This window comes from Schistocerca cancellata, chromosome 5, assembly GCF_023864275.1.
Source record: "Schistocerca cancellata isolate TAMUIC-IGC-003103 chromosome 5, iqSchCanc2.1, whole genome shotgun sequence".
In the NCBI taxonomy this organism is placed as follows: domain Eukaryota; kingdom Metazoa; phylum Arthropoda; class Insecta; order Orthoptera; family Acrididae; genus Schistocerca; species Schistocerca cancellata.
The window spans coordinates 840343056-840369247 of NC_064630.1; the positions used below are offsets into that span (position 1 = coordinate 840343056).

General features: G+C 53.0%; 21 non-coding genes across 21 annotated transcripts; all 21 read left to right on the top strand.

The window, feature by feature from the left end:
• The first annotated feature begins 1236 nt into the window (after window positions 1–1236).
• On the top strand, window positions 1237–1355 carry LOC126189509 (5S ribosomal RNA). The gene has a single exon (XR_007538013.1). It is a non-coding gene; the product is annotated as a 5S ribosomal RNA (ribosomal RNA).
• Window positions 1356–2648: 1293 nt separating this feature from the next.
• On the top strand, window positions 2649–2767 carry LOC126189510 (5S ribosomal RNA). Its single transcript, XR_007538014.1, has one exon. It is a non-coding gene; the product is annotated as a 5S ribosomal RNA (ribosomal RNA).
• Window positions 2768–4059: 1292 nt separating this feature from the next.
• On the top strand, window positions 4060–4179 carry LOC126189616 (5S ribosomal RNA). Its single transcript, XR_007538116.1, has one exon. It is a non-coding gene; the product is annotated as a 5S ribosomal RNA (ribosomal RNA).
• A 1291-nt stretch (window positions 4180–5470) lies between these two features.
• LOC126189511 (5S ribosomal RNA) lies at window positions 5471–5589 on the top strand. The gene has a single exon (XR_007538015.1). It is a non-coding gene; the product is annotated as a 5S ribosomal RNA (ribosomal RNA).
• Window positions 5590–6882: 1293 nt separating this feature from the next.
• LOC126189512 (5S ribosomal RNA) lies at window positions 6883–7001 on the top strand. The gene has a single exon (XR_007538016.1). It is a non-coding gene; the product is annotated as a 5S ribosomal RNA (ribosomal RNA).
• A 1292-nt stretch (window positions 7002–8293) lies between these two features.
• LOC126189513 (5S ribosomal RNA) lies at window positions 8294–8412 on the top strand. Its single transcript, XR_007538017.1, has one exon. It is a non-coding gene; the product is annotated as a 5S ribosomal RNA (ribosomal RNA).
• A 1293-nt stretch (window positions 8413–9705) lies between these two features.
• LOC126189515 (5S ribosomal RNA) lies at window positions 9706–9824 on the top strand. The gene has a single exon (XR_007538019.1). It is a non-coding gene; the product is annotated as a 5S ribosomal RNA (ribosomal RNA).
• Window positions 9825–11117: 1293 nt separating this feature from the next.
• LOC126189516 (5S ribosomal RNA) lies at window positions 11118–11236 on the top strand. The gene has a single exon (XR_007538020.1). It is a non-coding gene; the product is annotated as a 5S ribosomal RNA (ribosomal RNA).
• A 1293-nt stretch (window positions 11237–12529) lies between these two features.
• On the top strand, window positions 12530–12648 carry LOC126189518 (5S ribosomal RNA). The gene has a single exon (XR_007538021.1). It is a non-coding gene; the product is annotated as a 5S ribosomal RNA (ribosomal RNA).
• A 1293-nt stretch (window positions 12649–13941) lies between these two features.
• Window positions 13942–14060, top strand: LOC126189519 (5S ribosomal RNA). The gene has a single exon (XR_007538022.1). It is a non-coding gene; the product is annotated as a 5S ribosomal RNA (ribosomal RNA).
• A 1293-nt stretch (window positions 14061–15353) lies between these two features.
• On the top strand, window positions 15354–15472 carry LOC126189520 (5S ribosomal RNA). Its single transcript, XR_007538023.1, has one exon. It is a non-coding gene; the product is annotated as a 5S ribosomal RNA (ribosomal RNA).
• A 1293-nt stretch (window positions 15473–16765) lies between these two features.
• On the top strand, window positions 16766–16884 carry LOC126189522 (5S ribosomal RNA). Its single transcript, XR_007538025.1, has one exon. It is a non-coding gene; the product is annotated as a 5S ribosomal RNA (ribosomal RNA).
• A 1293-nt stretch (window positions 16885–18177) lies between these two features.
• LOC126189676 (5S ribosomal RNA) lies at window positions 18178–18296 on the top strand. Its single transcript, XR_007538174.1, has one exon. It is a non-coding gene; the product is annotated as a 5S ribosomal RNA (ribosomal RNA).
• Window positions 18297–19164: 868 nt separating this feature from the next.
• On the top strand, window positions 19165–19283 carry LOC126189715 (5S ribosomal RNA). Its single transcript, XR_007538212.1, has one exon. It is a non-coding gene; the product is annotated as a 5S ribosomal RNA (ribosomal RNA).
• An 835-nt stretch (window positions 19284–20118) lies between these two features.
• On the top strand, window positions 20119–20237 carry LOC126189645 (5S ribosomal RNA). Its single transcript, XR_007538144.1, has one exon. It is a non-coding gene; the product is annotated as a 5S ribosomal RNA (ribosomal RNA).
• Window positions 20238–21100: 863 nt separating this feature from the next.
• On the top strand, window positions 21101–21219 carry LOC126189632 (5S ribosomal RNA). The gene has a single exon (XR_007538132.1). It is a non-coding gene; the product is annotated as a 5S ribosomal RNA (ribosomal RNA).
• Window positions 21220–22069: 850 nt separating this feature from the next.
• On the top strand, window positions 22070–22188 carry LOC126189656 (5S ribosomal RNA). Its single transcript, XR_007538155.1, has one exon. It is a non-coding gene; the product is annotated as a 5S ribosomal RNA (ribosomal RNA).
• An 855-nt stretch (window positions 22189–23043) lies between these two features.
• Window positions 23044–23162, top strand: LOC126189646 (5S ribosomal RNA). Its single transcript, XR_007538145.1, has one exon. It is a non-coding gene; the product is annotated as a 5S ribosomal RNA (ribosomal RNA).
• An 864-nt stretch (window positions 23163–24026) lies between these two features.
• On the top strand, window positions 24027–24145 carry LOC126189553 (5S ribosomal RNA). Its single transcript, XR_007538056.1, has one exon. It is a non-coding gene; the product is annotated as a 5S ribosomal RNA (ribosomal RNA).
• Window positions 24146–24995: 850 nt separating this feature from the next.
• On the top strand, window positions 24996–25114 carry LOC126189657 (5S ribosomal RNA). The gene has a single exon (XR_007538156.1). It is a non-coding gene; the product is annotated as a 5S ribosomal RNA (ribosomal RNA).
• An 860-nt stretch (window positions 25115–25974) lies between these two features.
• LOC126189502 (5S ribosomal RNA) lies at window positions 25975–26093 on the top strand. The gene has a single exon (XR_007538006.1). It is a non-coding gene; the product is annotated as a 5S ribosomal RNA (ribosomal RNA).
• The last annotated feature ends 99 nt before the right edge of the window (window positions 26094–26192 follow it).

Consider the following 26192-nt stretch of genomic DNA (forward strand, 5'->3'; position numbering starts at 1 on the left):
ACTTTCAGGTGTCGACAAAGATGCTTCCACAAGCATTTTAAAGTACTGTATTAAACGTAAGATACGAAATTACGGTAATGAACTCGGTTTGAGTAAGAATGCGCGAAGGAAGAGTGCTAGGAACTCGTTGAAAATGACAAAACACTACCAATCGACAGATGTGTTCTTGAAATGCGCCAGAGCCTACTGTTACGCAGCAGTGCTAAATTCCGAAAAGTAACTAAATAAATAAATAAATAAAAAAAAACCAACCGTTCTCGTGCCATCACCCAAGTTAAGCAACAACGTTAGTATTCGGATCGGCGACTGCCTGGGACCTCTGGCTGTCTTCATATTTTGCTTTCTTGTCGCCAGCCCTGCCAGCCGTCTCTTCACGCTACCTTTCCGATGCGACAAAGATGTTTCCACAATGACTTAAATCTGTTGTAATAAACAAAAGATACGATATTAGGGAACTCAGTTTGAAGAAGCGTGTGCCAAGGAAGATTTCCAAAGTGTCTCTGGAAATAACAAAACAGTATTAAGCGGCAGAAATGTTCCGAAATACGTCCGGGCTTATTGTTTTGTAGCAGTGTACACGTGCAAATTTGTAAACAAAAATTCTGTGTCTTCTGTCCTTGGTTTCGCACCTTTCCATGGCACGGCACAGCGCTGCTCTAGTAGCTCCGAACGGCCGCCCACGGCGTCTCGGACACGCCGGTCAGGCCCGCGCCCGTCTCGCAGATGTTTCTCGTGCTTGTGCTGTCATATGGGCCGCGACCCGAGCGGCAGCGAGCGGCAGTCGAGCAAAGTCGGGACAAGTCGGGACGGGAGGGGGGACAGGCGCGAATGCAAATGCACCGCGCAAATTACGCATAAATCTGGAAGCGCGGCGTGTGTCAGGCAGGTGAGAAAGCTTCCGTCGGTCCAGCAGGACACTGCAACACCCCGCGCAGTGCCCCCGCCGCCCGGCCGCGCGCAAGCCCTGCGCCGGATAACAGGAACAAGGCGCGTCGCCAGTGGGTGTCGGAGGCCGCACGCACCAAACGAATGACAGGCGGTGCATCGAGCAGCTGTGTTGTGCGTCTCACCTACGTTCGGCAGTCGCCTATGAGACGCCGAGGCGAGCGCGCACTCCGCGCCACCTTCGAGGTGGAAAGACGCGCTTTGCGTCAAATGTGCCACGGAAAGCGGCGATTGCGTGTGTTGGGAGAAGAGGCGAATGCTTCCTCCGTGGTGCGGCTACAGTATAAGGACGCCAACGGCCATACCATGTTGACTACACCGGTTCTCGTCCGATCACCGAAGTTAAGCAACATCGGGCGCGGTTAGTACTTGGATGGGTGACCGCCTGGGAACACCGCGTGCTGTTGGCTCTTTCTCATTTTTTCATTTTTACGTCGCTACACCTGCCAGGCCTCTTTTCATAATAACTTTCAGGTGTCGACAAAGATGCTTCCACAAGCATTTTAAAGTACTGTATTAAACGTAAGATACGAAATTACGGTAATGAACTCGGTTTGAGTAAGAATGCGCGAAGGAAGAGTGCTAGGAACTCGTTGAAAATGACAAAACACTACCAATCGACAGATGTGTTCTTGAAATGCGCCAGAGCCTACTGTTACGCAGCAGTGCTAAATTCCGAAAAGTAACTAAATAAATAAATAAATAAAAAAAAAACCAACCGTTCTCGTGCCATCACCCAAGTTAAGCAACAACGTTAGTATTCGGATCGGCGACTGCCTGGGACCTCTGGCTGTCTTCATATTTTGCTTTCTTGTCGCCAGCCCTGCCAGCCGTCTCTTCACGCTACCTTTCCGATGCGACAAAGATGTTTCCACAATGACTTAAATCTGTTGTAATAAACAAAAGATACGATATTAGGGAACTCAGTTTGAAGAAGCGTGTGCCAAGGAAGATTTCCAAAGTGTCTCTGGAAATAACAAAACAGTATTAAGCGGCAGAAATGTTCCGAAATACGTCCGGGCTTATTGTTTTGTAGCAGTGTACACGTGCAAATTTGTAAACAAAAATTCTGTGTCTTCTGTCCTTGGTTTCGCACCTTTCCATGGCACGGCACAGCGCTGCTCTAGTAGCTCCGAACGGCCGCCCACGGCGTCTCGGACACGCCGGTCAGGCCCGCGCCCGTCTCGCAGATGTTTCTCGTGCTTGTGCTGTCATATGGGCCGCGACCCGAGCGGCAGCGAGCGGCAGTCGAGCAAAGTCGGGACAAGTCGGGACGGGAGGGGGGACAGGCGCGAATGCAAATGCACCGCGCAAATTACGCATAAATCTGGAAGCGCGGCGTGTGTCAGGCAGGTGAGAAAGCTTCCGTCGGTCCAGCAGGACACTGCAACACCCCGCGCAGTGCCCCCGCCGCCCGGCCGCGCGCAAGCCCTGCGCCGGATAACAGGAACAAGGCGCGTCGCCAGTGGGTGTCGGAGGCCGCACGCACCAAACGAATGACAGGCGGTGCATCGAGCAGCTGTGTTGTGCGTCTCACCTACGTTCGGCAGTCGCCTATGAGACGCCGAGGCGAGCGCGCACTCCGCGCCACCTTCGAGGTGGAAAGACGCGCTTTGCGTCAAATGTGCCACGGAAAGCGGCGATTGCGTGTGTTGGGAGAAGAGGCGAATGCTTCCTCCGTGGTGCGGCTACAGTATAAGGACGCCAACGGCCATACCATGTTGACTACACCGGTTCTCGTCCGATCACCGAAGTTAAGCAACATCGGGCGCGGTTAGTACTTGGATGGGTGACCGCCTGGGAACACCGCGTGCTGTTGGCTCTTTCTCATTTTTTCATTTTTACGTCGCTACACCTGCCAGGCCTCTTTTCATAATAACTTTCAGGTGTCGACAAAGATGCTTCCACAAGCATTTTAAAGTACTGTATTAAACGTAAGATACGAAATTACGGTAATGAACTCGGTTTGAGTAAGAATGCGCGAAGGAAGAGTGCTAGGAACTCGTTGAAAATGACAAAACACTACCAATCGACAGATGTGTTCTTGAAATGCGCCAGAGCCTACTGTTACGCAGCAGTGCTAAATTCCGAAAAGTAACTAAATAAATAAATAAATAAAAAAAAACCAACCGTTCTCGTGCCATCACCCAAGTTAAGCAACAACGTTAGTATTCGGATCGGCGACTGCCTGGGACCTCTGGCTGTCTTCATATTTTGCTTTCTTGTCGCCAGCCCTGCCAGCCGTCTCTTCACGCTACCTTTCCGATGCGACAAAGATGTTTCCACAATGACTTAAATCTGTTGTAATAAACAAAAGATACGATATTAGGGAACTCAGTTTGAAGAAGCGTGTGCCAAGGAAGATTTCCAAAGTGTCTCTGGAAATAACAAAACAGTATTAAGCGGCAGAAATGTTCCGAAATACGTCCGGGCTTATTGTTTTGTAGCAGTGTACACGTGCAAATTTGTAAACAAAAATTCTGTGTCTTCTGTCCTTGGTTTCGCACCTTTCCATGGCACGGCACAGCGCTGCTCTAGTAGCTCCGAACGGCCGCCCACGGCGTCTCGGACACGCCGGTCAGGCCCGCGCCCGTCTCGCAGATGTTTCTCGTGCTTGTGCTGTCATATGGGCCGCGACCCGAGCGGCAGCGAGCGGCAGTCGAGCAAAGTCGGGACAAGTCGGGACGGGAGGGGGGACAGGCGCGAATGCAAATGCACCGCGCAAATTACGCATAAATCTGGAAGCGCGGCGTGTGTCAGGCAGGTGAGAAAGCTTCCGTCGGTCCAGCAGGACACTGCAACACCCCGCGCAGTGCCCCCGCCGCCCGGCCGCGCGCAAGCCCTGCGCCGGATAACAGGAACAAGGCGCGTCGCCAGTGGGTGTCGGAGGCCGCACGCACCAAACGAATGACAGGCGGTGCATCGAGCAGCTGTGTTGTGCGTCTCACCTACGTTCGGCAGTCGCCTATGAGACGCCGAGGCGAGCGCGCACTCCGCGCCACCTTCGAGGTGGAAAGACGCGCTTTGCGTCAAATGTGCCACGGAAAGCGGCGATTGCGTGTGTTGGGAGAAGAGGCGAATGCTTCCTCCGTGGTGCGGCTACAGTATAAGGACGCCAACGGCCATACCATGTTGACTACACACGGTTCTCGTCCGATCACCGAAGTTAAGCAACATCGGGCGCGGTTAGTACTTGGATGGGTGACCGCCTGGGAACACCGCGTGCTGTTGGCTCTTTCTCATTTTTTCATTTTTACGTCGCTACACCTGCCAGGCCTCTTTTCATAATAACTTTCAGGTGTCGACAAAGATGCTTCCACAAGCATTTTAAAGTACTGTATTAAACGTAAGATACGAAATTACGGTAATGAACTCGGTTTGAGTAAGAATGCGCGAAGGAAGAGTGCTAGGAACTCGTTGAAAATGACAAAACACTACCAATCGACAGATGTGTTCTTGAAATGCGCCAGAGCCTACTGTTACGCAGCAGTGCTAAATTCCGAAAAGTAACTAAATAAATAAATAAATAAAAAAAAACCAACCGTTCTCGTGCCATCACCCAAGTTAAGCAACAACGTTAGTATTCGGATCGGCGACTGCCTGGGACCTCTGGCTGTCTTCATATTTTGCTTTCTTGTCGCCAGCCCTGCCAGCCGTCTCTTCACGCTACCTTTCCGATGCGACAAAGATGTTTCCACAATGACTTAAATCTGTTGTAATAAACAAAAGATACGATATTAGGGAACTCAGTTTGAAGAAGCGTGTGCCAAGGAAGATTTCCAAAGTGTCTCTGGAAATAACAAAACAGTATTAAGCGGCAGAAATGTTCCGAAATCGTCCGGGCTTATTGTTTTGTAGCAGTGTACACGTGCAAATTTGTAAACAAAAATTCTGTGTCTTCTGTCCTTGGTTTCGCACCTTTCCATGGCACGGCACAGCGCTGCTCTAGTAGCTCCGAACGGCCGCCCACGGCGTCTCGGACACGCCGGTCAGGCCCGCGCCCGTCTCGCAGATGTTTCTCGTGCTTGTGCTGTCATATGGGCCGCGACCCGAGCGGCAGCGAGCGGCAGTCGAGCAAAGTCGGGACAAGTCGGGACGGGAGGGGGGACAGGCGCGAATGCAAATGCACCGCGCAAATTACGCATAAATCTGGAAGCGCGGCGTGTGTCAGGCAGGTGAGAAAGCTTCCGTCGGTCCAGCAGGACACTGCAACACCCCGCGCAGTGCCCCCGCCGCCCGGCCGCGCGCAAGCCCTGCGCCGGATAACAGGAACAAGGCGCGTCGCCAGTGGGTGTCGGAGGCCGCACGCACCAAACGAATGACAGGCGGTGCATCGAGCAGCTGTGTTGTGCGTCTCACCTACGTTCGGCAGTCGCCTATGAGACGCCGAGGCGAGCGCGCACTCCGCGCCACCTTCGAGGTGGAAAGACGCGCTTTGCGTCAAATGTGCCACGGAAAGCGGCGATTGCGTGTGTTGGGAGAAGAGGCGAATGCTTCCTCCGTGGTGCGGCTACAGTATAAGGACGCCAACGGCCATACCATGTTGACTACACCGGTTCTCGTCCGATCACCGAAGTTAAGCAACATCGGGCGCGGTTAGTACTTGGATGGGTGACCGCCTGGGAACACCGCGTGCTGTTGGCTCTTTCTCATTTTTTCATTTTTACGTCGCTACACCTGCCAGGCCTCTTTTCATAATAACTTTCAGGTGTCGACAAAGATGCTTCCACAAGCATTTTAAAGTACTGTATTAAACGTAAGATACGAAATTACGGTAATGAACTCGGTTTGAGTAAGAATGCGCGAAGGAAGAGTGCTAGGAACTCGTTGAAAATGACAAAACACTACCAATCGACAGATGTGTTCTTGAAATGCGCCAGAGCCTACTGTTACGCAGCAGTGCTAAATTCCGAAAAGTAACTAAATAAATAAATAAATAAAAAAAAAACCAACCGTTCTCGTGCCATCACCCAAGTTAAGCAACAACGTTAGTATTCGGATCGGCGACTGCCTGGGACCTCTGGCTGTCTTCATATTTTGCTTTCTTGTCGCCAGCCCTGCCAGCCGTCTCTTCACGCTACCTTTCCGATGCGACAAAGATGTTTCCACAATGACTTAAATCTGTTGTAATAAACAAAAGATACGATATTAGGGAACTCAGTTTGAAGAAGCGTGTGCCAAGGAAGATTTCCAAAGTGTCTCTGGAAATAACAAAACAGTATTAAGCGGCAGAAATGTTCCGAAATACGTCCGGGCTTATTGTTTTGTAGCAGTGTACACGTGCAAATTTGTAAACAAAAATTCTGTGTCTTCTGTCCTTGGTTTCGCACCTTTCCATGGCACGGCACAGCGCTGCTCTAGTAGCTCCGAACGGCCGCCCACGGCGTCTCGGACACGCCGGTCAGGCCCGCGCCCGTCTCGCAGATGTTTCTCGTGCTTGTGCTGTCATATGGGCCGCGACCCGAGCGGCAGCGAGCGGCAGTCGAGCAAAGTCGGGACAAGTCGGGACGGGAGGGGGGACAGGCGCGAATGCAAATGCACCGCGCAAATTACGCATAAATCTGGAAGCGCGGCGTGTGTCAGGCAGGTGAGAAAGCTTCCGTCGGTCCAGCAGGACACTGCAACACCCCGCGCAGTGCCCCCGCCGCCCGGCCGCGCGCAAGCCCTGCGCCGGATAACAGGAACAAGGCGCGTCGCCAGTGGGTGTCGGAGGCCGCACGCACCAAACGAATGACAGGCGGTGCATCGAGCAGCTGTGTTGTGCGTCTCACCTACGTTCGGCAGTCGCCTATGAGACGCCGAGGCGAGCGCGCACTCCGCGCCACCTTCGAGGTGGAAAGACGCGCTTTGCGTCAAATGTGCCACGGAAAGCGGCGATTGCGTGTGTTGGGAGAAGAGGCGAATGCTTCCTCCGTGGTGCGGCTACAGTATAAGGACGCCAACGGCCATACCATGTTGACTACACCGGTTCTCGTCCGATCACCGAAGTTAAGCAACATCGGGCGCGGTTAGTACTTGGATGGGTGACCGCCTGGGAACACCGCGTGCTGTTGGCTCTTTCTCATTTTTTCATTTTTACGTCGCTACACCTGCCAGGCCTCTTTTCATAATAACTTTCAGGTGTCGACAAAGATGCTTCCACAAGCATTTTAAAGTACTGTATTAAACGTAAGATACGAAATTACGGTAATGAACTCGGTTTGAGTAAGAATGCGCGAAGGAAGAGTGCTAGGAACTCGTTGAAAATGACAAAACACTACCAATCGACAGATGTGTTCTTGAAATGCGCCAGAGCCTACTGTTACGCAGCAGTGCTAAATTCCGAAAAGTAACTAAATAAATAAATAAATAAAAAAAAACCAACCGTTCTCGTGCCATCACCCAAGTTAAGCAACAACGTTAGTATTCGGATCGGCGACTGCCTGGGACCTCTGGCTGTCTTCATATTTTGCTTTCTTGTCGCCAGCCCTGCCAGCCGTCTCTTCACGCTACCTTTCCGATGCGACAAAGATGTTTCCACAATGACTTAAATCTGTTGTAATAAACAAAAGATACGATATTAGGGAACTCAGTTTGAAGAAGCGTGTGCCAAGGAAGATTTCCAAAGTGTCTCTGGAAATAACAAAACAGTATTAAGCGGCAGAAATGTTCCGAAATACGTCCGGGCTTATTGTTTTGTAGCAGTGTACACGTGCAAATTTGTAAACAAAAATTCTGTGTCTTCTGTCCTTGGTTTCGCACCTTTCCATGGCACGGCACAGCGCTGCTCTAGTAGCTCCGAACGGCCGCCCACGGCGTCTCGGACACGCCGGTCAGGCCCGCGCCCGTCTCGCAGATGTTTCTCGTGCTTGTGCTGTCATATGGGCCGCGACCCGAGCGGCAGCGAGCGGCAGTCGAGCAAAGTCGGGACAAGTCGGGACGGGAGGGGGGACAGGCGCGAATGCAAATGCACCGCGCAAATTACGCATAAATCTGGAAGCGCGGCGTGTGTCAGGCAGGTGAGAAAGCTTCCGTCGGTCCAGCAGGACACTGCAACACCCCGCGCAGTGCCCCCGCCGCCCGGCCGCGCGCAAGCCCTGCGCCGGATAACAGGAACAAGGCGCGTCGCCAGTGGGTGTCGGAGGCCGCACGCACCAAACGAATGACAGGCGGTGCATCGAGCAGCTGTGTTGTGCGTCTCACCTACGTTCGGCAGTCGCCTATGAGACGCCGAGGCGAGCGCGCACTCCGCGCCACCTTCGAGGTGGAAAGACGCGCTTTGCGTCAAATGTGCCACGGAAAGCGGCGATTGCGTGTGTTGGGAGAAGAGGCGAATGCTTCCTCCGTGGTGCGGCTACAGTATAAGGACGCCAACGGCCATACCATGTTGACTACACCGGTTCTCGTCCGATCACCGAAGTTAAGCAACATCGGGCGCGGTTAGTACTTGGATGGGTGACCGCCTGGGAACACCGCGTGCTGTTGGCTCTTTCTCATTTTTTCATTTTTACGTCGCTACACCTGCCAGGCCTCTTTTCATAATAACTTTCAGGTGTCGACAAAGATGCTTCCACAAGCATTTTAAAGTACTGTATTAAACGTAAGATACGAAATTACGGTAATGAACTCGGTTTGAGTAAGAATGCGCGAAGGAAGAGTGCTAGGAACTCGTTGAAAATGACAAAACACTACCAATCGACAGATGTGTTCTTGAAATGCGCCAGAGCCTACTGTTACGCAGCAGTGCTAAATTCCGAAAAGTAACTAAATAAATAAATAAATAAAAAAAAAACCAACCGTTCTCGTGCCATCACCCAAGTTAAGCAACAACGTTAGTATTCGGATCGGCGACTGCCTGGGACCTCTGGCTGTCTTCATATTTTGCTTTCTTGTCGCCAGCCCTGCCAGCCGTCTCTTCACGCTACCTTTCCGATGCGACAAAGATGTTTCCACAATGACTTAAATCTGTTGTAATAAACAAAAGATACGATATTAGGGAACTCAGTTTGAAGAAGCGTGTGCCAAGGAAGATTTCCAAAGTGTCTCTGGAAATAACAAAACAGTATTAAGCGGCAGAAATGTTCCGAAATACGTCCGGGCTTATTGTTTTGTAGCAGTGTACACGTGCAAATTTGTAAACAAAAATTCTGTGTCTTCTGTCCTTGGTTTCGCACCTTTCCATGGCACGGCACAGCGCTGCTCTAGTAGCTCCGAACGGCCGCCCACGGCGTCTCGGACACGCCGGTCAGGCCCGCGCCCGTCTCGCAGATGTTTCTCGTGCTTGTGCTGTCATATGGGCCGCGACCCGAGCGGCAGCGAGCGGCAGTCGAGCAAAGTCGGGACAAGTCGGGACGGGAGGGGGGACAGGCGCGAATGCAAATGCACCGCGCAAATTACGCATAAATCTGGAAGCGCGGCGTGTGTCAGGCAGGTGAGAAAGCTTCCGTCGGTCCAGCAGGACACTGCAACACCCCGCGCAGTGCCCCCGCCGCCCGGCCGCGCGCAAGCCCTGCGCCGGATAACAGGAACAAGGCGCGTCGCCAGTGGGTGTCGGAGGCCGCACGCACCAAACGAATGACAGGCGGTGCATCGAGCAGCTGTGTTGTGCGTCTCACCTACGTTCGGCAGTCGCCTATGAGACGCCGAGGCGAGCGCGCACTCCGCGCCACCTTCGAGGTGGAAAGACGCGCTTTGCGTCAAATGTGCCACGGAAAGCGGCGATTGCGTGTGTTGGGAGAAGAGGCGAATGCTTCCTCCGTGGTGCGGCTACAGTATAAGGACGCCAACGGCCATACCATGTTGACTACACCGGTTCTCGTCCGATCACCGAAGTTAAGCAACATCGGGCGCGGTTAGTACTTGGATGGGTGACCGCCTGGGAACACCGCGTGCTGTTGGCTCTTTCTCATTTTTTCATTTTTACGTCGCTACACCTGCCAGGCCTCTTTTCATAATAACTTTCAGGTGTCGACAAAGATGCTTCCACAAGCATTTTAAAGTACTGTATTAAACGTAAGATACGAAATTACGGTAATGAACTCGGTTTGAGTAAGAATGCGCGAAGGAAGAGTGCTAGGAACTCGTTGAAAATGACAAAACACTACCAATCGACAGATGTGTTCTTGAAATGCGCCAGAGCCTACTGTTACGCAGCAGTGCTAAATTCCGAAAAGTAACTAAATAAATAAATAAATAAAAAAAAAACCAACCGTTCTCGTGCCATCACCCAAGTTAAGCAACAACGTTAGTATTCGGATCGGCGACTGCCTGGGACCTCTGGCTGTCTTCATATTTTGCTTTCTTGTCGCCAGCCCTGCCAGCCGTCTCTTCACGCTACCTTTCCGATGCGACAAAGATGTTTCCACAATGACTTAAATCTGTTGTAATAAACAAAAGATACGATATTAGGGAACTCAGTTTGAAGAAGCGTGTGCCAAGGAAGATTTCCAAAGTGTCTCTGGAAATAACAAAACAGTATTAAGCGGCAGAAATGTTCCGAAATACGTCCGGGCTTATTGTTTTGTAGCAGTGTACACGTGCAAATTTGTAAACAAAAATTCTGTGTCTTCTGTCCTTGGTTTCGCACCTTTCCATGGCACGGCACAGCGCTGCTCTAGTAGCTCCGAACGGCCGCCCACGGCGTCTCGGACACGCCGGTCAGGCCCGCGCCCGTCTCGCAGATGTTTCTCGTGCTTGTGCTGTCATATGGGCCGCGACCCGAGCGGCAGCGAGCGGCAGTCGAGCAAAGTCGGGACAAGTCGGGACGGGAGGGGGGACAGGCGCGAATGCAAATGCACCGCGCAAATTACGCATAAATCTGGAAGCGCGGCGTGTGTCAGGCAGGTGAGAAAGCTTCCGTCGGTCCAGCAGGACACTGCAACACCCCGCGCAGTGCCCCCGCCGCCCGGCCGCGCGCAAGCCCTGCGCCGGATAACAGGAACAAGGCGCGTCGCCAGTGGGTGTCGGAGGCCGCACGCACCAAACGAATGACAGGCGGTGCATCGAGCAGCTGTGTTGTGCGTCTCACCTACGTTCGGCAGTCGCCTATGAGACGCCGAGGCGAGCGCGCACTCCGCGCCACCTTCGAGGTGGAAAGACGCGCTTTGCGTCAAATGTGCCACGGAAAGCGGCGATTGCGTGTGTTGGGAGAAGAGGCGAATGCTTCCTCCGTGGTGCGGCTACAGTATAAGGACGCCAACGGCCATACCATGTTGACTACACCGGTTCTCGTCCGATCACCGAAGTTAAGCAACATCGGGCGCGGTTAGTACTTGGATGGGTGACCGCCTGGGAACACCGCGTGCTGTTGGCTCTTTCTCATTTTTTCATTTTTACGTCGCTACACCTGCCAGGCCTCTTTTCATAATAACTTTCAGGTGTCGACAAAGATGCTTCCACAAGCATTTTAAAGTACTGTATTAAACGTAAGATACGAAATTACGGTAATGAACTCGGTTTGAGTAAGAATGCGCGAAGGAAGAGTGCTAGGAACTCGTTGAAAATGACAAAACACTACCAATCGACAGATGTGTTCTTGAAATGCGCCAGAGCCTACTGTTACGCAGCAGTGCTAAATTCCGAAAAGTAACTAAATAAATAAATAAATAAAAAAAAAACCAACCGTTCTCGTGCCATCACCCAAGTTAAGCAACAACGTTAGTATTCGGATCGGCGACTGCCTGGGACCTCTGGCTGTCTTCATATTTTGCTTTCTTGTCGCCAGCCCTGCCAGCCGTCTCTTCACGCTACCTTTCCGATGCGACAAAGATGTTTCCACAATGACTTAAATCTGTTGTAATAAACAAAAGATACGATATTAGGGAACTCAGTTTGAAGAAGCGTGTGCCAAGGAAGATTTCCAAAGTGTCTCTGGAAATAACAAAACAGTATTAAGCGGCAGAAATGTTCCGAAATACGTCCGGGCTTATTGTTTTGTAGCAGTGTACACGTGCAAATTTGTAAACAAAAATTCTGTGTCTTCTGTCCTTGGTTTCGCACCTTTCCATGGCACGGCACAGCGCTGCTCTAGTAGCTCCGAACGGCCGCCCACGGCGTCTCGGACACGCCGGTCAGGCCCGCGCCCGTCTCGCAGATGTTTCTCGTGCTTGTGCTGTCATATGGGCCGCGACCCGAGCGGCAGCGAGCGGCAGTCGAGCAAAGTCGGGACAAGTCGGGACGGGAGGGGGGACAGGCGCGAATGCAAATGCACCGCGCAAATTACGCATAAATCTGGAAGCGCGGCGTGTGTCAGGCAGGTGAGAAAGCTTCCGTCGGTCCAGCAGGACACTGCAACACCCCGCGCAGTGCCCCCGCCGCCCGGCCGCGCGCAAGCCCTGCGCCGGATAACAGGAACAAGGCGCGTCGCCAGTGGGTGTCGGAGGCCGCACGCACCAAACGAATGACAGGCGGTGCATCGAGCAGCTGTGTTGTGCGTCTCACCTACGTTCGGCAGTCGCCTATGAGACGCCGAGGCGAGCGCGCACTCCGCGCCACCTTCGAGGTGGAAAGACGCGCTTTGCGTCAAATGTGCCACGGAAAGCGGCGATTGCGTGTGTTGGGAGAAGAGGCGAATGCTTCCTCCGTGGTGCGGCTACAGTATAAGGACGCCAACGGCCATACCATGTTGACTACACCGGTTCTCGTCCGATCACCGAAGTTAAGCAACATCGGGCGCGGTTAGTACTTGGATGGGTGACCGCCTGGGAACACCGCGTGCTGTTGGCTCTTTCTCATTTTTTCATTTTTACGTCGCTACACCTGCCAGGCCTCTTTTCATAATAACTTTCAGGTGTCGACAAAGATGCTTCCACAAGCATTTTAAAGTACTGTATTAAACGTAAGATACGAAATTACGGTAATGAACTCGGTTTGAGTAAGAATGCGCGAAGGAAGAGTGCTAGGAACTCGTTGAAAATGACAAAACACTACCAATCGACAGATGTGTTCTTGAAATGCGCCAGAGCCTACTGTTACGCAGCAGTGCTAAATTCCGAAAAGTAACTAAATAAATAAATAAATAAAAAAAAAACCAACCGTTCTCGTGCCATCACCCAAGTTAAGCAACAACGTTAGTATTCGGATCGGCGACTGCCTGGGACCTCTGGCTGTCTTCATATTTTGCTTTCTTGTCGCCAGCCCTGCCAGCCGTCTCTTCACGCTACCTTTCCGATGCGACAAAGATGTTTCCACAATGACTTAAATCTGTTGTAATAAACAAAAGATACGATATTAGGGAACTCAGTTTGAAGAAGCGTGTGCCAAGGAAGATTTCCAAAGTGTCTCTGGAAATAACAAAACAGTATTAAGCGGCAGAAATGTTCCGAAATACGTCCGGGCTTATTGTTTTGTAGCAGTGTACACGTGCAAATTTGTAAACAAAAATTCTGTGTCTTCTGTCCTTGGTTTCGCACCTTTCCATGGCACGGCACAGCGCTGCTCTAGTAGCTCCGAACGGCCGCCCACGGCGTCTCGGACACGCCGGTCAGGCCCGCGCCCGTCTCGCAGATGTTTCTCGTGCTTGTGCTGTCATATGGGCCGCGACCCGAGCGGCAGCGAGCGGCAGTCGAGCAAAGTCGGGACAAGTCGGGACGGGAGGGGGGACAGGCGCGAATGCAAATGCACCGCGCAAATTACGCATAAATCTGGAAGCGCGGCGTGTGTCAGGCAGGTGAGAAAGCTTCCGTCGGTCCAGCAGGACACTGCAACACCCCGCGCAGTGCCCCCGCCGCCCGGCCGCGCGCAAGCCCTGCGCCGGATAACAGGAACAAGGCGCGTCGCCAGTGGGTGTCGGAGGCCGCACGCACCAAACGAATGACAGGCGGTGCATCGAGCAGCTGTGTTGTGCGTCTCACCTACGTTCGGCAGTCGCCTATGAGACGCCGAGGCGAGCGCGCACTCCGCGCCACCTTCGAGGTGGAAAGACGCGCTTTGCGTCAAATGTGCCACGGAAAGCGGCGATTGCGTGTGTTGGGAGAAGAGGCGAATGCTTCCTCCGTGGTGCGGCTACAGTATAAGGACGCCAACGGCCATACCATGTTGACTACACCGGTTCTCGTCCGATCACCGAAGTTAAGCAACATCGGGCGCGGTTAGTACTTGGATGGGTGACCGCCTGGGAACACCGCGTGCTGTTGGCTCTTTCTCATTTTTTCATTTTTACGTCGCTACACCTGCCAGGCCTCTTTTCATAATAACTTTCAGGTGTCGACAAAGATGCTTCCACAAGCATTTTAAAGTACTGTATTAAACGTAAGATACGAAATTACGGTAATGAACTCGGTTTGAGTAAGAATGCGCGAAGGAAGAGTGCTAGGAACTCGTTGAAAATGACAAAACACTACCAATCGACAGATGTGTTCTTGAAATGCGCCAGAGCCTACTGTTACGCAGCAGTGCTAAATTCCGAAAAGTAACTAAATAAATAAATAAATAAAAAAAAAACCAACCGTTCTCGTGCCATCACCCAAGTTAAGCAACAACGTTAGTATTCGGATCGGCGACTGCCTGGGACCTCTGGCTGTCTTCATATTTTGCTTTCTTGTCGCCAGCCCTGCCAGCCGTCTCTTCACGCTACCTTTCCGATGCGACAAAGATGTTTCCACAATGACTTAAATCTGTTGTAATAAACAAAAGATACGATATTAGGGAACTCAGTTTGAAGAAGCGTGTGCCAAGGAAGATTTCCAAAGTGTCTCTGGAAATAACAAAACAGTATTAAGCGGCAGAAATGTTCCGAAATACGTCCGGGCTTATTGTTTTGTAGCAGTGTACACGTGCAAATTTGTAAACAAAAATTCTGTGTCTTCTGTCCTTGGTTTCGCACCTTTCCATGGCACGGCACAGCGCTGCTCTAGTAGCTCCGAACGGCCGCCCACGGCGTCTCGGACACGCCGGTCAGGCCCGCGCCCGTCTCGCAGATGTTTCTCGTGCTTGTGCTGTCATATGGGCCGCGACCCGAGCGGCAGCGAGCGGCAGTCGAGCAAAGTCGGGACAAGTCGGGACGGGAGGGGGGACAGGCGCGAATGCAAATGCACCGCGCAAATTACGCATAAATCTGGAAGCGCGGCGTGTGTCAGGCAGGTGAGAAAGCTTCCGTCGGTCCAGCAGGACACTGCAACACCCCGCGCAGTGCCCCCGCCGCCCGGCCGCGCGCAAGCCCTGCGCCGGATAACAGGAACAAGGCGCGTCGCCAGTGGGTGTCGGAGGCCGCACGCACCAAACGAATGACAGGCGGTGCATCGAGCAGCTGTGTTGTGCGTCTCACCTACGTTCGGCAGTCGCCTATGAGACGCCGAGGCGAGCGCGCACTCCGCGCCACCTTCGAGGTGGAAAGACGCGCTTTGCGTCAAATGTGCCACGGAAAGCGGCGATTGCGTGTGTTGGGAGAAGAGGCGAATGCTTCCTCCGTGGTGCGGCTACAGTATAAGGACGCCAACGGCCATACCATGTTGACTACACCGGTTCTCGTCCGATCACCGAAGTTAAGCAACATCGGGCGCGGTTAGTACTTGGATGGGTGACCGCCTGGGAACACCGCGTGCTGTTGGCTCTTTCTCATTTTTTCATTTTTACGTCGCTACACCTGCCAGGCCTCTTTTCATAATAACTTTCAGGTGTCGACAAAGATGCTTCCACAAGCATTTTAAAGTACTGTATTAAACGTAAGATACGAAATTACGGTAATGAACTCGGTTTGAGTAAGAATGCGCGAAGGAAGAGTGCTAGGAACTCGTTGAAAATGACAAAACACTACCAATCGACAGATGTGTTCTTGAAATGCGCCAGAGCCTACTGTTACGCAGCAGTGCTAAATTCCGAAAAGTAACTAAATAAATAAATAAATAAAAAAAAAACCAACCGTTCTCGTGCCATCACCCAAGTTAAGCAACAACGTTAGTATTCGGATCGGCGACTGCCTGGGACCTCTGGCTGTCTTCATATTTTGCTTTCTTGTCGCCAGCCCTGCCAGCCGTCTCTTCACGCTACCTTTCCGATGCGACAAAGATGTTTCCACAATGACTTAAATCTGTTGTAATAAACAAAAGATACGATATTAGGGAACTCAGTTTGAAGAAGCGTGTGCCAAGGAAGATTTCCAAAGTGTCTCTGGAAATAACAAAACAGTATTAAGCGGCAGAAATGTTCCGAAATACGTCCGGGCTTATTGTTTTGTAGCAGTGTACACGTGCAAATTTGTAAACAAAAATTCTGTGTCTTCTGTCCTTGGTTTCGCACCTTTCCATGGCACGGCACAGCGCTGCTCTAGTAGCTCCGAACGGCCGCCCACGGCGTCTCGGACACGCCGGTCAGGCCCGCGCCCGTCTCGCAGATGTTTCTCGTGCTTGTGCTGTCATATGGGCCGCGACCCGAGCGGCAGCGAGCGGCAGTCGAGCAAAGTCGGGACAAGTCGGGACGGGAGGGGGGACAGGCGCGAATGCAAATGCACCGCGCAAATTACGCATAAATCTGGAAGCGCGGCGTGTGTCAGGCAGGTGAGAAAGCTTCCGTCGGTCCAGCAGGACACTGCAACACCCCGCGCAGTGCCCCCGCCGCCCGGCCGCGCGCAAGCCCTGCGCCGGATAACAGGAACAAGGCGCGTCGCCAGTGGGTGTCGGAGGCCGCACGCACCAAACGAATGACAGGCGGTGCATCGAGCAGCTGTGTTGTGCGTCTCACCTACGTTCGGCAGTCGCCTATGAGACGCCGAGGCGAGCGCGCACTCCGCGCCACCTTCGAGGTGGAAAGACGCGCTTTGCGTCAAATGTGCCACGGAAAGCGGCGATTGCGTGTGTTGGGAGAAGAGGCGAATGCTTCCTCCGTGGTGCGGCTACAGTATAAGGACGCCAACGGCCATACCATGTTGACTACACCGGTTCTCGTCCGATCACCGAAGTTAAGCAACATCGGGCGCGGTTAGTACTTGGATGGGTGACCGCCTGGGAACACCGCGTGCTGTTGGCTCTTTCTCATTTTTTCATTTTTACGTCGCTACACCTGCCAGGCCTCTTTTCATAATAACTTTCAGGTGTCGACAAAGATGCTTCCACAAGCATTTTAAAGTACTGTATTAAACGTAAGATACGAAATTACGGTAATGAACTCGGTTTGAGTAAGAATGCGCGAAGGAAGAGTGCTAGGAACTCGTTGAAAATGACAAAACACTACCAATCGACAGATGTGTTCTTGAAATGCGCCAGAGCCTACTGTTACGCAGCAGTGCTAAATTCCGAAAAGTAACTAAATAAATAAATAAATAAAAAAAAAACCAACCGTTCTCGTGCCATCACCCAAGTTAAGCAACAACGTTAGTATTCGGATCGGCGACTGCCTGGGACCTCTGGCTGTCTTCATATTTTGCTTTCTTGTCGCCAGCCCTGCCAGCCGTCTCTTCACGCTACCTTTCCGATGCGACAAAGATGTTTCCACAATGACTTAAATCTGTTGTAATAAACAAAAGATACGATATTAGGGAACTCAGTTTGAAGAAGCGTGTGCCAAGGAAGATTTCCAAAGTGTCTCTGGAAATAACAAAACAGTATTAAGCGGCAGAAATGTTCCGAAATACGTCCGGGCTTATTGTTTTGTAGCAGTGTACACGTGCAAATTTGTAAACAAAAATTCTGTGTCTTCTGTCCTTGGTTTCGCACCTTTCCATGGCACGGCACAGCGCTGCTCTAGTAGCTCCGAACGGCCGCCCACGGCGTCTCGGACACGCCGGTCAGGCCCGCGCCCGTCTCGCAGATGTTTCTCGTGCTTGTGCTGTCATATGGGCCGCGACCCGAGCGGCAGCGAGCGGCAGTCGAGCAAAGTCGGGACAAGTCGGGACGGGAGGGGGGACAGGCGCGAATGCAAATGCACCGCGCAAATTACGCATAAATCTGGAAGCGCGGCGTGTGTCAGGCAGGTGAGAAAGCTTCCGTCGGTCCAGCAGGACACTGCAACACCCCGCGCAGTGCCCCCGCCGCCCGGCCGCGCGCAAGCCCTGCGCCGGATAACAGGAACAAGGCGCGTCGCCAGTGGGTGTCGGAGGCCGCACGCACCAAACGAATGACAGGCGGTGCATCGAGCAGCTGTGTTGTGCGTCTCACCTACGTTCGGCAGTCGCCTATGAGACGCCGAGGCGAGCGCGCACTCCGCGCCACCTTCGAGGTGGAAAGACGCGCTTTGCGTCAAATGTGCCACGGAAAGCGGCGATTGCGTGTGTTGGGAGAAGAGGCGAATGCTTCCTCCGTGGTGCGGCTACAGTATAAGGACGCCAACGGCCATACCATGTTGACTACACCGGTTCTCGTCCGATCACCGAAGTTAAGCAACATCGGGCGCGGTTAGTACTTGGATGGGTGACCGCCTGGGAAACCCGGTTGCTGCTGGCTCCCTTCCTGTTTTTTTTTTTTGTTATGTCACCAGCCCAATTTTCAAACTACCTTTCTGTTGTGACAAAGATGCTTCTTTATGCCTTTTAAACTACTGTAATGGTACGAAAATGCAGTAATTAACTCAGTTTGAGGGAGAATGTGCTAACCAATTTTGCCAAGAAGACTTTGAAAACGACAAAACAGTACAAATCGGCAGGTGATTTCTGAAATACGTCACCGCCTATTATTGTGTAGGAGTGTAGAGTTCCAAATTTGATTTGTAACCACGAATTTATTCCTTAGTCGTCTCGTCTCGTCTCGTCTCGTCTCGTCTCGTCCCGCAGACGTTTGTCGTGCTTGCGCTGTCATATGGACCACGACCCGAGCGGCAGCGAGCGGCAGTCGAGCAAAGTCGGGACAAGTCGGGACGGGGACGGGGACAGGGATAGGAATGGTGCGAATGCACTGCAAACTACGCAGACACCTGGTGTGAGGCAAGGCGAGGCGAGGCGAGGCGAGGCGAGGCGAGGCGAGGAAGCCCACATCGCTACCAGTGGGCCCTCCAGCACGACACTGCCACACCCCGCACAGGCCCTCCGCTGAACACCAGGGACAAGATGCGTCCTCCGCTAGTGTCGAAGGCTGCACGCGCCCAGCGAATGACAGGGGGTGCAACGAGCAGCAGTGCGTCTCACACACGCGGCGGTGCGCCCGCCAATTCGGCCGTCACTCTGCTGGGACGCCGGGCGCGCCTCCCCGCGCCGTCCTCGAGGAACTGGCGGTTGCGGAAGGAAGCGCTTTCGTCAAATGCGGCCGAAAACTAACATTTTGTGTGTTGGGAGAAAAGCCGAACGCGAATTCTGCCGTGCTCCTACATTAGATGAGCGTCAACGGCCATACCATGATGAATACACCGGTTCTCGTACGATCACCGAAGTTAAGCAACATCGGGCCCGGCTAGTACTTGGATGGGTGACTGCCTGGGAAACCCGGGTGCTGCTGGCTCCCTTCCTGTTTTTTTATTGTTATGTCGCCAGCCCAATTTTCAAACTATCTTTCTGTTGTGACAAAGATGCTTCTTTAAGCCTTTTAAACTACTGTAATGGTACGAAAATGCAGTAATTAAGTCAGTTTGAGGGAGAATGTGCTAACCAAGTTTGCCAAGAAGACTTTGTAAACAACAAAACATTACGAATCGTCAGGTGATTTCTGAAATACGTCACCGCCTATTGTTGTGTAGGAGTGTAGAGTTCCAAATTTGATTTGTAACCACGAATTTATTCCTTAGTCGTCTCGTCTCGTCTCGTCTCGTCTCGTCCCGCAGACGTTTGTCGTGCTTGCGCTGTCATATGGACCACGACCCGAGCGGCAGCGAGCGGCAGTCGAGCAAAGACGGGGCAGGGACAGGGATAGGAATGGTGCGAATGCACTGCAAACTACGCAGACACCTGGTGTGAGGCGAGGCGAGGCGATTCGAGGCGAGGCGAGGAAGCCCACATCGCTACCAGTGGGCCCTCCAGCACGACACTGCCACACCCCGCACAGGCCTTCCGCTGAACACCAGGGACAAGATGCGTCCTCCGCTAGTGTCGAAGGCTGCACGCGCCCAGCGAATGACAGGGGGTGCAACGAGCAGCAGTGCGTCTCACACACGCGGCGGTGCGCCCGCCAATTCGGCCGTCACTCTGCTGGGACGCCGGGCGCGCCTCCCCGCGCCGTCCTCGAGGAACTGGCGGTTGCGGAAGGAAGCGCTTTCGTCAAATGCGGCCGAAAACTAACATTTTGTGTGTTGGGAGAAAAGCCGAACGCGAATTCTGCCGTGCTCCTACATTAGATGAGCGCCAACGGCCATACCATGATGAATACACCGGTTCTCGTCCGTTCACCGAAGTTAAGCATCATCGGGCCCGACTAGTACTTGGATGGGTGACCACCTGGGAAACCCGGGTGCTGCTGGCTCCATTCCTGTTTTTTTTTTTTTTTTTGTTATGTCACCAGCCCAATTTTCAAACTACCTATCTGTTGTGACAAAGATGCTTCTTTATGCCTTTTAAACTACTGTAATGGTACGAAAATGCAGTAATTAACTCAGTTTGAGGGAGAATGTGCTAACCAAGTTTGCCAAAAAGACTTTGAAAACGACAAAACAGTACGAATCGGCAGGTGATTTCTGAAATACGTCACCGCCTATTGTTGTGTAGGAGTGTAGAGTTCCAAATTTGATTTGTAACCACGAATTTATTCCTTAGTCGTCTCGTCTCGTCTCGTCTCGTCTCGTCCCGCAGACGTTTGTCGTGCTTGCGCTGTCATATGGACCACGACCCGAGCGGCAGCGAGCGGCAGTCGAGCAAAGTCGGGACAAGTCGGGACGGGGACAGGGACAGGGATAGGAATGGTGCGAATGCACTGCAAACTACGCAGACACCTGGTGTGAGGCGAGGCGAGGCGAGGCGAGTCGAGGCGAGGCGAGGAAGCCCACATCGCTACCAGTGGGCCCTCCAGCACGACACTGCCACATCCCGCACAGGCCCTCCGCTGAACACCAGGGACAAGATGCGTCCTCCGCTAGTGTCGAAGGCTGAACGCGCCCAGCGAATGACAGGGGGTGCAACGAGCAGCAGTGCGTCTCACACACGCGGCGGTGCGCCCGCCAATTCGGCCGTCACTCTGCTGGGACGCCGGGCGCGCCTCCCCGCGCCGTCCTCGAGGAACTGGCGGTTGCGGAAGGAAGCGCTTTCGTCAAATGCGGCCGAAAACTAACATTTTGTGTGTTGGGAGAAAAGCCGAACGCGAATTCTGCCGTGCTCCTACATTAGATGAGCATCAACGGCCATACCATGATGAATACACCGGTTCTCGTCCGATCACCGAAGTTAAGCATCATCGGGCCCGGCTAGTACTTGGATGGGTGACCGCCTGGGAAACCCGGCTGCTGTTGGCTCCCTTCCTGTTTTTTTTTGTTATGTCGCCAGCCCAATTTTCAAACTACCTTTCTGTTGTGACAAAGATGCTTCTTTAAGCCTTTTAAACTACTGTAATGGTACGAAAATGCAGTAATTAACTCAGTTTGAGGGAGAATGTGCTAACCAAGTTTGCCAAGAAGACTTTGAAAACGTCAAAACAGTACAAATCGGCAGGTGATTTCTGAAATACGTCACCGCCTATTGTTGTGTAGGAGTGTAGAGTTCCAAATTTGATTTGTAACCACGAATTTATTCCTTAGTCGTCTCGTCTCGTCTCGTCTCGTCTCGTCCCGCAGACGTTTGTCGTGCTTGCGCTGTCATATGGACCACGACCCGAGCGGCAGCGAGCGGCAGTCGAGCAAAGTCGGGACAAGTCGGGACGGGGACTGGGACAGGGATAGTAATGGTGCGAATGCACTGCAAACTACGCAGACACCTGGTGTGAGGCGAGGCGTGGCGAGGCGAGGCGAGGCGAGGAAGCCCACATCGCTACCAGTGGGCCCTCCAGCACGACACTGCCACATCCCGCACAGGCCCTCCGCTGAACACCAGGGACAAGATGCGTCCTCCGCTAGTGTCGAAGGCTGAACGCGCCCAGCGAATGACAGGGGGTGCAACGAGCAGCAGTGCGTCTCACACACGCGGCGGTGCGCCCGCCAATTCGGCCGTCACTCTGCTGGGACGCCGGGCGCGCCTCCCCGCGCCGTCCTCGAGGAACTGGCGGTTGCGGAAGGAAGCGCTTTCGTCAAATGCTGCCGAAAACTAACATTTTGTGTGTTGGGAGAAAAGCCGAACGCGAATTCTGCCGTGCTCCTACATTAGATGAGCGCCAACGGCCATACCATGATGAATACACCGGTTCTCGTCCGTTCACCGAAGTTAAGCATCATCGGGCCCGACTAGTACTTTGATGGGTGACCACCTGGGAAACCCGGGTGCTGCTGGCTCCATTCCTGTTTTTTTTTTTTTTGTTATGTCACCAGCCCAATTTTCAAACTACCTATCTGTTGTGACAAAGATGCTTCTTTATGCCTTTTAAACTACTGTAATGGTACGAAAATGCAGTAATTAACTCAGTTTGAGGGAGAATGTGCTAACCAAGTTTGCCAAAAAGACTTTGAAAACGACAAAACAGTACGAATCGGCAGGTGATTTCTGAAATACGTCACCGCCTATTGTTGTGTAGGAGTGTAGAGTTCCAAATTTGATTTGTAACCACGAATTTATTCCTTAGTCGTCTCGTCTCGTCTCGTCTCGTCTCGTCCCGCAGACGTTTGTCGTGCTTGCGCTGTCATATGGACCACGACCCGAGCGGCAGCGAGCGGCAGTCGAGCAAAGTCGGGACAAGTCGGGACGGGAGGGGGGACAGGGATAGGAATGGTGCGAATGCACTGCAAACTACGCAGACACCTGGTGTGTGGCGAGGCGAGGCGAGGCGAGGCGAGGCGAAGAAGCCCACATCGCTACCAGTGGGCCCTCCAGCACGACACTGCCACACCCCGCACAGGCCTTCCGCTGAACACCAGGGACAAGATGCGTCCTCCGCTAGTGTCGAAGGCTGAACGCGCCCAGCGAATGACAGGGGGTGCAACGAGCAGCAGTGCGTCTCACACACGCGGCGGTGCGCCCGCCAATTCGGCCGTCACTCTGCTGGGACGCCGGGCGCGCCTCCCCGCGCCGTCCTCGAGGAACTGGCGGTTGCGGAAGGAAGCGCTTTCGTCAAATGCGGCCGAAAACTAACATTTTGTGTGTTGGGAGAAAAGCCGAACGCGAATTCTGCCGTGCTCCTACATTAGATGAGCGCCAACGGCCATACCATGATGAATACACCGGTTCTCGTCCGTTCACCGAAGTTAAGCATCATCGGGCCCGACTAGTACTTGGATGGGTGACCACCTGGGAAACCCGGGTGCTGCTGGCTCCATTCCTGTTTTTTTTTTTTTTTTTTGTTATGTCACCAGCCCAATTTTCAAACTACCTATCTGTTGTGACAAAGATGCTTCTTTATGCCTTTTAAACTACTGTAATGGTACGAAAATGCAGTAATTAACTCAGTTTGAGGGAGAATGTGCTAACCAAGTTTGCCAAAAAGACTTTGAAAACGACAAAACAGTACGAATCGGCAGGTGATTTCTGAAATACGTCACCGCCTATTGTTGTGTAGGAGTGTAGAGTTCCAAATTTGATTTGTAACCACGAATTTATTCCTTAGTCGTCTCGTCTCGTCTCGTCTCGTCTCGTCCCGCAGACGTTTGTCGTGCTTGCGCTGTCATATGGACCACGACCCGAGCGGCAGCGAGCGGCAGTCGAGCAAAGTCGGGACAAGTCGGGACGGGGACAGGGACAGGGATAGGAATGGTGCGAATGCACTGCAAACTACGCAGACACCTGGTGTGAGGCGAGGCGAGGCGAGGCGAGTCGAGGCGAGGCGAGGAAGCCCACATCGCTACCAGTGGGCCCTCCAGCACGACACTGCCACATCCCGCACAGGCCCTCCGCTGAACACCAGGGACAAGATGCGTCCTCCGCTAGTGTCGAAGGCTGAACGCGCCCAGCGAATGACAGGGGGTGCAACGAGCAGCAGTGCGTCTCACACACGCGGCGGTGCGCCCGCCAATTCGGCCGTCACTCTGCTGGGACGCCGGGCGCGCCTCCCCGCGCCGTCCTCGAGGAACTGGCGGTTGCGGAAGGAAGCGCTTTCGTCAAATGCGGCCGAAAACTAACATTTTGTGTGTTGGGAGAAAAGCCGAACGCGAATTCTGCCGTGCTCCTACATTAGATGAGCGTCAACGGCCATACCATGATGAATACACCGGTTCTCGTCCGATCACCGAAGTTAAGCATCATCGGGCCCGGCTAGTACTTGGATGGGTGACCGCCTGGGAAACCCGGCTGCTGTTGGCTCCCTTCCTGTTTTTTTTTGTTATGTCGCCAGCCCAATTTTCAAACTACCTTTCTGTTGTGACAAAGATGCTTCTTTAAGCCTTTTAAACTACTGTAATGGTACGAAAATGCAGTAATTAACTCAGTTTGAGGGAGAATGTGCTAACCAAGTTTGCCAAGAAGACTTTGAAAACGTCAAAACAGTACAAATCGGCAGGTGATTTCTGAAATACGTCACCGCCTATTGTTGTGTAGGAGTGTAGAGTTCCAAATTTGATTTGTAACCACGAATTTATTCCTTAGTCGTCTCGTCTCGTCTCGTCTCGTCTCGTCCCGCAGACGTTTGTCGTGCTTGCGCTGTCATATGGACCACGACCCGAGCGGCAGCGAGCGGCAGTCGAGCAAAGTCGGGACAAGTCGGGACGGGGACTGGGACAGGGATAGTAATGGTGCGAATGCACTGCAAACTACGCAGACACCTGGTGTGAGGCGAGGCGTGGCGAGGCGAGGCGAGGCGAGGAAGCCCACATCGCTACCAGTGGGCCCTCCAGCACGACACTGCCACATCCCGCACAGGCCCTCCGCTGAACACCAGGGACAAGATGCGTCCTCCGCTAGTGTCGAAGGCTGAACGCGCCCAGCGAATGACAGGGGGTGCAACGAGCAGCAGTGCGTCTCACACACGCGGCGGTGCGCCCGCCAATTCGGCCGTCACTCTGCTGGGACGCCGGGCGCGCCTCCCCGCGCCGTCCTCGAGGAACTGGCGGTTGCGGAAGGAAGCGCTTTCGTCAAATGCTGCCGAAAACTAACATTTTGTGTGTTGGGAGAAAAGCCGAACGCGAATTCTGCCGTGCTCCTACATTAGATGAGCGCCAACGGCCATACCATGATGAATACACCGGTTCTCGTCCGTTCACCGAAGTTAAGCATCATCGGGCCCGACTAGTACTTTGATGGGTGACCACCTGGGAAACCCGGGTGCTGCTGGCTCCATTCCTGTTTTTTTTTTTTTTGTTATGTCACCAGCCCAATTTTCAAACTACCTATCTGTTGTGACAAAGATGCTTCTTTATGCCTTTTAAACTACTGTAATGGTACGAAAATGCAGTAATTAACTCAGTTTGAGGGAGAATGTGCTAACCAAGTTTGCCAAAAAGACTTTGAAAACGACAAAACAGTACGAATCGGCAGGTGATTTCTGAAATACGTCACCGCCTATTGTTGTGTAGGAGTGTAGAGTTCCAAATTTGATTTGTAACCACGAATTTATTCCTTAGTCGTCTCGTCTCGTCTCGTCTCGTCTCGTCCCGCAGACGTTTGTCGTGCTTGCGCTGTCATATGGACCACGACCCGAGCGGCAGCGAGCGGCAGTCGAGCAAAGTCGGGACAAGTCGGGACGGGGACAGGGACAGGGATAGGAATGGTGCGAATGCACTGCAAACTACGCAGACACCTGGTGTGAGGCGAGGCGAGGCGAGGCGAGTCGAGGCGAGGCGAGGAAGCCCACATCGCTACCAGTGGGCCCTCCAGCACGACACTGCCACATCCCGCACAGGCCCTCCGCTGAACACCAGGGACAAGATGCGTCCTCCGCTAGTGTCGAAGGCTGAACGCGCCCAGCGAATGACAGGGGGTGCAACGAGCAGCAGTGCGTCTCACACACGCGGCGGTGCGCCCGCCAATTCGGCCGTCACTCTGCTGGGACGCCGGGCGCGCCTCCCCGCGCCGTCCTCGAGGAACTGGCGGTTGCGGAAGGAAGCGCTTTCGTCAAATGCGGCCGAAAACTAACATTTTGTGTGTTGGGAGAAAAGCCGAACGCGAATTCTGCCGTGCTCCTACATTAGATGAGCGTCAACGGCCATACCATGATGAATACACCGGTTCTCGTCCGATCACCGAAGTTAAGCATCATCGGGCCCGGCTAGTACTTGGATGGGTGACCGCCTGGGAAACCCGGGTGCTGTTGGCTCCCTTCCTGTTTTTTTTTGTTATGTCGCCAGCCCAATTTTCAAACTACCTTTCTGTTGTGACAAAGATGCTTCTTTAAGCCTTTTAAACTACTGTAATG